Here is a 10,034-nt window from a genome sequence, read left to right as displayed (position 1 = left end):
TCGTAGTAAATTTGGTCATAGTTCAGGGGTACTAGATGTTTTACTCGTTTATATACGTAGTATAATTTTTCAGCGAAAGAGTTAAGTTGAACTCCTGCCCCCTCCCCTGGTGTACCAGAAGAATTTCATGTCGGTTCTGTAAGATATGAGTGGTTTCTTTAATATGACTTAAACAAGTCTTTAACTTTGAATTAGTATTTGGATTGAGTTAGACCCGAAGCATATAACAGTACCCACCCTATCGATCTACAAACACCCTATTATAAAAGTAGGGCAAAGTGGTTATTTTAGGAAATACCCCACGGGGCCCTTCTTGATTGCCTCAAGCATCTTGATCGCCCATGACCTTGTGTATTCGGCTTATCTTCCTCCGAGCTATAAGCTATGTAAAAGCCATTCTTAATGTAAAATGCTAGTAAGTGACGAAAGTGATTTCGCACTTTATGTTGGAGAGATAAGAGATAATAAGTAGTCGCATAATCTATTATTCTTCGGCGTGTATCGTTATTTGTTGTCTCATCTACTTTGTATCTTGCTATTTTACTGTCATACTATTCTCTTTACCCCACAAAGATAGGACTGACGTTTACGTACATCATACCCTCCCAGACTTTCAGACTTCACTTGTGGGATTACACACTACACTGACCATGTTAGTTGTATGTTATTCACAAAAAAAATAAAAAAGCAACAAATTTATTAGATGTGAATAGAGAAATACATTGATTAATCATTGAGAAAGTTCAGAAAAGAAATTACTACTATTAATATGGAATTGTATCTAGCAGCCAACTTTCAACAAAATTGAATAAATAAACAGAAAATACACTAGATCAAAAAAGTTTGAGAGAAAAAAAGAGCAGCTAACAGTAAACAGTTCACAGCATGCAGTCTGTTCTGGCAGGCAATCTTCTGAAGAAATTCACTGGAACAGACGGTAGCTTATGGCGAAACCGCGGATGTCTCAGCACGTAAAATCCAGTCACGAGAGCCACGACTTGAAAAGGTGTAACACACAGTGCAATGGCAGCAATCAAGCAGAAAATAACAAACAAGGCGGTCGCTCTAGGGTCTCTCCAGCTCAACAAAGACTGCAGCCTCTCCCCTTGTGTAGCCATGTCACCAACCACGGTCTGTATCCTTCCTGCAATACTTCTCAAACGGTCATACCTTATTTGAACAGTATCAGGAGGACGTGAAGTAGGGAAAGTATCAAACTCCTCGTCTAGTTCATCAGGATGAGCAGTATCAGCACAAGAAAGACGAGTGTCCATGTGGGGAGGATGCCGAGGTCTCCATCTGTAGTACCAGACTCCGATCAAGAAGAGATAGAGGAAAATGGTTGGCAGAATAAGCTCCGGGTATAGAACTAGTATCAAGAACAAGATATGGATAAGAACAGTTGTAATGGGATTTTTCCAGTTGCAAATTTGATCAAACCATTTTCTGATAGCAATTAATCCACTTAAAACGCCCATAATTCTAAAAACGTTAGCTTTGCTTCTCCTCATACTCCACATGTGTGAACCAACATCTAACATATACTCAACTATCTCTTTCCTCAAAGGTGGCTCAGCGCGACTCAGCCTCATAGAGACGATCTGAGTGGCTTGATGCCTCAAGTTGTCCAGCTGACTAATAGATAAAGGATAAATATAGTGCATTTTGGGTAGCAGTGGCTGAGAGTACATTTGCATCATGTTCAATAATGATGAGCAAGTAAATCTTACGGCCAAGTGAATCTCACCCATCTTCTTCACCCCAGTAGGTTGCAAGACCAGCAACGGATAAGAATGTGTGTGGACACGATCCGTTTCTAGAGTTGAAAGACGGATCCTGACCTTCCCAATCCTCGAGTCCCTAGCCCCTCCTCCTCCTTTATCTCCTCCATGCAGATGACAATTATCAAATACACCAATAGTTATGACAGTGCAGGGATCAAATACTTCCCAAGTGTATTGCTCGTTCCACTTAGGAGCAAAGCTATCTATAACTGTCCTTGTTCGAACCCACTTCTGCCCATATTTGGCAACACAATAGGCATCTGTCCCTGCCCGCCCGTCCTTTGTTTTCATCGGAGAAAGTCCCTGAGCATTCAGAATACCCAGTTCTAGGACACCAATGCTGGACTTCCACAACTGTTTTGCAGTTGGTCTAAGATCACTACTGTAGTGGGTTGATTCATCCAGAACATGGTAGCCTCCTTCCAAATATAGCCTCATGTGAATCCTGCTTGCAAACTTGATTTCCTTCTTTTCTCCCTCGACGATAATGTGCTTTTCAAGATTATACCACCTACTGTTAATAGGTCTGTGGTCCAACCTCCTATCGATATACTGTAAAGGAACATCTTCCAAGTACTTCATCTTTGTTCGGTGCAACTCTATCTTCCACGCTCAAAATCAATGGCTCCTCAAATGGTTCTGCAGTTACAAACATCAGATCCTCATTCCACATGGGATTTATAGTCTTGCTCGTGGAAACTTTGGTTCTCGATGCTTGATTTCCGAGGATGGCCTTCACGTAAACTTCTGGAAACCTATTTCTGTCACCGGGAATCAAGTCCTGAGCCTCGATCACATAAACTCTAAGGTACCACAGCTTTGGTGAGAGGTACACCTTAGACCTTGTATTCGCAAGAGCATCAGCACCACTAACAGTGGCTGCATCCGAATGCCAAGATTCTGGAAAGGCTTCATCAGCTTGAGTACCCATCCAAACAGCCAACGTCAACTCTCCTTTAACTTTATTACCGTTTCTGTCCTCCAACCTATACCACTGTGGAGCAAGAGCGCTATCCGGGGGAACCCTTTTAGGGATCTCATTCAAATCAAACATAACGCTACCAACAAAATCATCCTTAACAACATCCTTATCTTTCACATTCACTTCAAGAACGGAAGCCTGAATCCGATCCTTGGAAAAAGCAAAAATTTGACTCCATTCAGGATTTGATTTCTTCTCGAAATGACGAGTTGTACCCCTATAGTTTCCAAGCCTAAACTCAACATAAGGATCAAGACTACCCGTAACATCCTTCCCGGGCAAATCCTTCGCTTTCACCACCCGAACATAAAGATACTGCATTTGCTCAACCAAGTCATAGGTACTCGTAAGCTTATCGCCCGAGACCTTCCCTCCACCAAGGTGGGGTTTGGTCTCCTTTAGTGAAAAATCTTCTTGTGGTGGTCTTTGCATTTTCAAGTCTACTTGTTCTCACTCAAAAAAAACACCACCACAGTTGCGCCAATGATCAACAAATATCAGCAGAGACAACTCAAAACTACTCTAATGCAACAGTATTAAGCAAAGCCAAAAATATGAAACCAAGAAAAGCTTAAATATGTTAACTCACAACCTCATATTTGATTCATCTATAAGCTTGAACCCTGCATAACATCAAAAATCAAGAAAAGTAAGTTGAGAAACCATACAAATCAAAGACAAAGACAAAATAATAATAGCAACAAGAAAGAAGTTTATACAAAAATTGTCCAACTCACTCAATCAAAAAAAGACCCTTCTCACTTTTTCACAAAAAGATACTTCCTTCGTATCAATTTATGTGGCACAGTTAGAATTTTGAGAGTCAACCAACAAGTTTTCTTTGACTGAAAATTCTTTATATGCCTTTATATATTTTAAGCTGTTAAATATCAGAGTTACCACGCATTTGTTGCTGCGTGTGGGAGGTGGCAAGAATCCTGTAAAAGCTTCCAAGGTTTAGTTGAGGTGCACAAAAGTTTGCAAGGACACCACGATTATCAAAAAGAAATTGTTAAATATTGTGATTTATAGCATGTTTTACTTAGTTTTCGAATATACAAACTTTATTTTAGAAAAACTTCAACTTTTATGTTTTATGTTTGAATTCACGATAAAAGTTTAGAAATATAAATCTCGAAATTTCAACTGTGTCACATAAACTGAACACATGGAACATATGGAGTAGGAACCTTAACAACAAGGTACTCAATAAAATTTCACAAGTGAAGTTGGAGAGGGTAAAGTGTACGCGGACCTTACTGTTGGGTTTGAAATCGATAGGGCGTCATGCAGAAGCTATTAATTTGCAAACCATGAGACGATAATATACTTAAAAACATATTATTATTGAATATAGTTTGGTCAATTGGCCCACATATTAAAAAACTAATATTATTGAAAAAGTATGAAAACTATGGAACAAGTCTCCCTAAACTGAGACTCGTTAGGGACTATATTGTGGATGTTATGGTATGATGAGAAAAGAGTTTCTATTTATAAAGTTTTAAAAACTAAAGAAGTTAGCCAAATATAAAAAAGTAATTATGGTAACTTTTATTCAGAAAGAAGTTAGTCAAATATGCAAAAGTCGTAATTATGATAACTTTTATTTTTTTTTCAAGAAAAAGTAAAAATTAATTTTGATAGAAAAATAAGGGCAAAACCCCTAACACTTACTACTACCCGGAGGTAGAGAGGCTGTTTCAGAAATACCCTCGGCTCAGCAAATCCATGTACAAATAAGAGTAAAATAGCAAAGAAAATATGACAGCTAACAGTAAAACAGTGCAAAATCCACTAGAAAAACAATTATTAGTTGTAAAAATATAGTGTGATAATCGAAACACAATCCACAACAGCATAGAGAAGGAACCTTTAATGCATAAAAATACAAAGACATTACAGCTTCACAAACACCATATTTTAAATTAACACCAACCAAGCAGTGAACAAAACGTAACAACAATATATCCCGTGTATTTTCACAGAATGTAGTTTGAGAAGAATTAAGTGTACGTAGTTCATAGCACTAAGTAAAGAGACTGTTTTCAATAAATCTTGGCTCAAGACAGATAACAATGTAATAGTGAACAAAACCCCCCAAAAACAACAATTTGCAAATGTTCACTTATATTATGATTAAAAGGAAAGAAACTTTATATGAAAGGTAAATGAATATACCAAGTGGGGTTCATGTCTCATGGATGGTGATGATGTAAAGATGGGATTTTTACTTTAAAAAAATTCTGAAAATTGGAATCTTCGAAGAGAAAAAAAGAAAGTGGTTTTGGTTTCTTATGTTATATTATTATAATATAATGTGTGAGAAATATGGAGAATGTAGTTATATAGTGACTAGAGGGAGAGAAAAAAAGTGTAAATAAAGGGTCACTTTTCCTATGTGTTACGGGATTGTTAGTGGGGTTAGCGTCTTTCTGATTATGTGTAAAAAAAATTTTATTAAAACTTGTTTTATTTGGTTGGGAAAAAAAAAATTTGGACCAAACTTTTCGATGATTTATTAAATGAAAAAAAAAAATTTGGACCAAACTTTTCGATGATTTATTAAATGAATCAAGTTATTTTGGTAGTGGAGTTTTCGGGGGTCTATCGAAAACATTTTCTTTATTTCTTCGGAACTAGCGGTATGAACTGCGTACATTCTACCCTCTTCAGACCCCACTCAATCGGAATACACTGAGTTTGTTGTTGTTGTTATTGTTATTTTAGTAGTGTCGAAAGAGTTATTTTTCAAGTTAAATCAATGAAACGTCAGGAATTACGGTTTCTTTGCGGCTTTGATGGAATCGAGGGTGGCTTAGGCTTCGAAAAAAATTAAACGGATTTTTTTGAAATAGCCCCCTAACAACTTATTAAATGAATCAAATTGTTTTAACGGGGCTAACAGAGCTATCTTTATTTAATCACGTGAGATTTATCACATTCATCACCATATATGAAGAACTATAATAGAAATAGACTTGAATGGAGAGTAATAAATAAAAAGATAATTTTATTATGTTACTTTCAACTATTTATTTAATATTTTAAAAATATATTAAAATATAAATAATAAATTAAACATAAAATGGTAAATATTCCCTTTGCTTTTTCAAATTGAAGAAATAAAAGTAGACAACTATTTTAATTACTAGATATCGAAGGCCCGTGCTAGCTAATATATGTTATTTTTTAGTCTCAATTTATATGATATAAATAAAATTTTGATAATTAATTATCTTTTAAATATTTTTTAGATATTTTAAGTTGTTAGCTATTGTAATTTATAATAGTTTTTTGACATTGTAATTTACTATTTTAAATTGTTAGTCATTATAATTTATAATGCTCTCCTTGTCCAAAGTTTTGTAGCATTGATAGTCTATTATATTTTGAGAATAATTTAAGTTTTTAATTACTGAAATTTATAATATTTTTTCTTCTATTTCAATTTAAGTGACACTGATATAATTTTGAGAGTCAATCAAATATCACGATTGAAGTTCCGAAGTAGACATGTCTTAAATGACTCATAATAACTTATTAGAAGTGATACAATAAAATTACTATAAAAAATAGTTGTCAAAAAAATTTAAGAGGGTCTCATATAAGATGTCAAGTTTATTTAAAACATCAATAATTAATTTATCTTTTTTTTGTTTATTTTATTTTTTTATTAAATATTTTTTAAATATTTAATTGACTCATAATAATTAATTAGGGATAAAATAGTAAAATTACGATTGAAACAACTGAAGCAAACATGTCATAAATGTCTATTTTACTTTTTTTTTATCAAATATTATTAATTTTTTAATATGTAAATAACACATAATAATTAATTATGAAATAACTTATTGGAAGTGGTATAACAAAATTAATATGAAAAATAGTTATGAAAAAAATTTAGACAGACCTTATATAAGATGTCAAATTAATGTAAAACTTCAATAGTTTGTTTATCATTTTCTTTGTTTATTTTATCATTTTTATTAAATATTATTAATTTTTATAATACTTAAATGACCTATAGTAATTGATTAGGGATGAAATAATAAAATTGTAGTTGAAACAACTGAAACAGACATGTCAAAAATGTGTATTTTATTTTTTTGTTAAATATTAGTATTAATTTTTAATACTTAAATGACATATAATAATTAATTAGGGGTGATATAGTAAAATCACGGCTTGATACTTAAATGGCCTATAGTAATTAATTAGGGATGAAATAGTAAAATTATGGTTGAAGCAGCTGAAACAGATATGTCATAAATATCTATTTTATATTTTTATTAAATATTATTAATTTTTTAATACCTAAATGACATATAATAATTAATTAGAGGTGATATGGTAAAATCACGGAGGAAGCAGGCATGACGACCGTCTCCTGCTTCCAAGCCTCTTCTAGAATAATACTTAAATGACATATAATAATTAATTAAAGGTGATATGATAAAATCATGGAGGAAGCAAGCATGACAACCCCTCCTCCTTCCAAGTGTCTTCCATATATTAGAATATTATATAATAAAAAAATAGTGCCAGTATTTTTGTTGGATTTTCTTTCTTCTTTCATTTGTTTTTAAATTTAATTAATTGACAATTTTGGTACAATCTGTCCTACGTTGCTCGACAACAAGACACGAGTTGCGGTGGAGGATTTTGTCGGGACTCACGTGTGAGCTTTATAACACATTCCATTTAAAAAAAATAATTTATTTTTTATAATATTTTAATTCAAATTTTCATATCACATGTTGATTAAAGAATTTCTTAATACATTAGACATAATTTATCAAAAAAGGGTTATTTTTTTTAATTCTACATCAAATCAAATATGTTAAAGGATTTTTTTAAAAAAAATAGACTGTGATTGAAAGGTGCTCATAAAGCATACAAAAGTCTAGATCAAGCTGAAGTTGATAGCCTAGTAGGACTGTCAAACGGGTCGGGACAGGCCGGAATTGGCCCTTCTATTTTAATCGGGTTGAGGGTCGGTTAAGGGCAGGGTTTGGCATGAGTCGGGCAGAGCCCAATAGTAAAAAAATTAAAGCCCACCCGAATCCGACCTACTTAATTCAACCCGATCAAACCCACCAAAACCCGATCAAATCCGGTTAAAAAAATGGTCAAACCCGGTAAAAAATATAAAAAAAAAAAATTCTTTCAATATACATTACATATAGTCATATACCCACCTATATACTTTATAAATACGTTAAATAATATATATACATTATAGATATAGTATATACTACATTAAAATTTTAAAAATATATACACAATTAGTCAATTACTCATATATACGCATCATTCAATGCATATATACTACTACTTATAAAATATACTACATTATATATATATATTACAACACATATAGATATAGCTATATACTAATTAATAATATATATACACGTGTATACGTTAAATATACACTTCTATAAAAGATATATACACGCGTATACGCACCGTTCAATGTATATATACTACTACTTATAAAATATATTACAATATATATACATTAAAATATATATAGATATAGTTATATACTAATTTATAAAACATATACACATGTTTACGTTAAATATACACTTCTATAGAAGATATATAGTCATATATACGCACCATTCAATGTATATATACTACTACTTATAAAATATACTACATTATATATACATTACAATATATATATAGATATAGTTATATACTAATTAATAATATATATACACATATATACGTTAAATATACACTTCTATAGAAGATATATACTCATATGTATGCACCATTCAATGTATATATACTAATACTTATAAAATATACTATAATATATATACATTACAATATATATAGATATAGTTATATACTAATTTATAAAACATATATACATGTATACGTTAAATATACACTTTTATAGAAGATATATACACAAATATACAAAACATATGCTACTTAATATAATCAATTAATAATATTTGGTAGTAAATTAATAATATATTAGAAGTAAGTTTTTAATTTAAAGTAGGAAACTAGAAATTCAATTTAAAATTTTAAATCGTTAAATGAAAAAAATATAAAAAACAAGGACTAAGGAATGAATGAATTTGGGGAATTTTATTGATTGCAAAATAATCCAAAATTTATAATTTACATGAATGAAAAATTTACAATTATGCATCATTTTTTTCAATTCATCCATGTTTATATTAACAGGAACTTGCATAGGATAATCGAAGTCAACGGGAGCAAAACTATGCATTGGACTTGATTCTACTGAGTTCTCTCGTGAAGACATAATTTCTTCAAGTTTCAGCTCGTCGCTCGGCTCCGGTTCCATTTCTTGGTTTCTTCTATCCGCTTTAATCCAATCTCTGAGGCAAACTAGAACATTCATTGCATTGTTTTTCAATGAGTGTCGGTTGTCTCCAAGCTGCTGTCGTCCCTGACTAAAGGCGCTCTCTGATGCAACGGTTGACATTGGAACATTCAAGATATCTCTAGCTAATCTTGAAAGCATAGAATATTGTGTTTCATTACTCCTCCACCATTCCAACGTGTTGATCCGTCGTCTGCGATCTTCTGGTGCCGACCGAAGATAATATTTCAGCTCTTCCCAATAAGTTGATGTGTAAGTTCTCTCATCAACACTGTTCCAACAATTTAAATCAAAAAAGAAATCAGGAAAACCACTATGTGCCGGCCTTTTAGAAAATGATGGCTCCTCAGGAGGATGAGGAGCGACAGTTGGAGTGATATTTGTAGGTACGGCTAAATCAAATAAATCAGCATAGTGATTATATAATTTTTCTATGTAATCCTTTACATCATTTGTAGTCGTCCACAAATCAGGTTGTACTTGTTCAGAATCATGGTTAGTATTTATTTCTAAGTTAGTATAAATAAGAGAACTAAAGTGGCACATATTATTATATTTCATGCACGGATTTAGCATAACACCAACCAAGTAAATAAGAAGAATCGAAAAAAAATATTTTTTAAATTTCGTAAACATGACACCAACAGCTTCTTTATAACCTTCTTTATTTTTATATTCTTTGAGCAAACCAGAAATATCGGCTATATATGCCAAAATATTACAAACAGTAGGATAATAAACACCGAAAAATTCAACTGTAGCTACATAAAATTTTTCTAAAAACTTAACAAGATTATTAATTACAAACCAATCAGAATCATATAGCATGCAATCAACAGAATCATCAAATGAACCGCAATGTTGGTTAAAAGCTAGTGTAATAGGAAAT

At 32.3% G+C, this 10,034-nt stretch overlaps 1 pseudogene; it reads right to left on the bottom strand.

Moving 5' to 3' along the window:
* Positions 1-499: 499 nt before the first annotated feature.
* LOC107843804 lies at positions 500-3,739 on the bottom strand (annotated as a pseudogene).
* Positions 3,740-10,034: the final 6,295 nt, after the last annotated feature.

Source organism: Capsicum annuum, chromosome 10 (assembly GCF_002878395.1).
Source record: "Capsicum annuum cultivar UCD-10X-F1 chromosome 10, UCD10Xv1.1, whole genome shotgun sequence".
NCBI classification, from domain to species: Eukaryota; Viridiplantae; Streptophyta; class Magnoliopsida; order Solanales; family Solanaceae; genus Capsicum; species Capsicum annuum.
Note: the sequence above shows the minus strand (reverse complement) of the source record. Positions and strands in the feature narration are given on the sequence as shown.